Source organism: Mandrillus leucophaeus, unplaced genomic scaffold (genome assembly GCF_000951045.1).
Source record: "Mandrillus leucophaeus isolate KB7577 unplaced genomic scaffold, Mleu.le_1.0 Scaffold612, whole genome shotgun sequence".
In the NCBI taxonomy this organism is placed as follows: domain Eukaryota; kingdom Metazoa; phylum Chordata; class Mammalia; order Primates; family Cercopithecidae; genus Mandrillus; species Mandrillus leucophaeus.
The window spans coordinates 3,745-4,997 of NW_012106609.1; positions in this window are offsets into that span (position 1 = coordinate 3,745).

The window sequence follows — 1,253 nt, forward strand, 5'->3', positions numbered from 1 at the left end:
GGTCTATATATCTGTTTTGGTACCAGTACCATGCTGTTTGGTTACTGTAGCCTTGTAGTATAGTTTGAAGTCAGGTAGCATGATGCCTCCAGCTTTGTTCTTTTTGCTCAGGATTGTCTTGGCCATGCAGGCTCTTTTTTGGTTCCATACGAACTTTAAAGTAGTTTTTTCCAATTCTGTGAAGAAAGTCATTGGTAGCTGGATGGGGAGGGCATCGAATCTATAAATTACCTTAGGCAGTGTGGTTATTTTCATGATATTTATTCCTCCTATCCATGAGCATGGAATGTTCTTCCATTTGTTTGTGTCTTCTTTTATTTCGTTGAGCAGTGGTTTGTAGCTCTCCTCGAAGAGGTCCTTCACATCCCTTGTAAGTTGGATTCCTAGGTATTTTATTCTCTTTGTAGCAATTGTGAATGGGAGTTCACTCATGATTTGGCTCTCTTTTTGCCTGTTATTGGTGTATAGGAATGCTTGTGATTTCTTTTTTTTTTTTTTTTGAGACGGAGTTTTACTCTTGTTGCCCAGGCTGGAGTGCAATGGCGCGATCTCGGCTCACAGCAACTCCACTTCCTGGGTTCAAGCAATTCTCCTGCTTCAGCCTCCCAAGTAGCTGGGATTACAGGCATACGCCACTGTGTCTGGCTAATTTTTTTTGTATTTTAATAGAGATGAGTTTTCTCCATGTTGGTCAGGCTGGTCTCAAACCCCCGACCTCAGGTGATCTGCCCACCTCGGCCTCCCAAAGTGCTGGGATTGCCAGCATGAGCCACCATGCCCAGCCTAGTAATGCTTGTGATTTTTGCACATTGATTTTGTATCCTGAGACTTTGCTGAAGTTGCTTATCAGCTTAAGGAGTTTTTGGGTTGAGACCATGGGGTTTTCTAAATATACAATCATGTCATCTGCAAACAGGGACAATTTGACTTCCTCTTTTCCTAAGTGAATACCTTTATTTCTTTCTCTTGCCTAATTGCTCTGACCAGAACTTCCAACACTATGTTGAATAGGAGTGGTGAGAAAGGACATCCTTGTCTTGTGCCAGTTTTCAAAGGGAATGCTTCCAGTTTTTGCCCATTCACTATATCAGCTGTGGGTTTGTCATAAATAGCTCTTATTATTTTGAGATACATTCCATCAATACCTAGTTTATTGAAAGTTTTTAGCATGAAGGGCTGTTGAATTTTGTCGAAGGCCTTTTCTGCATCTATTGAGATAATCATGTGGTTTTTGTCATTGGTTCTGTTTATAT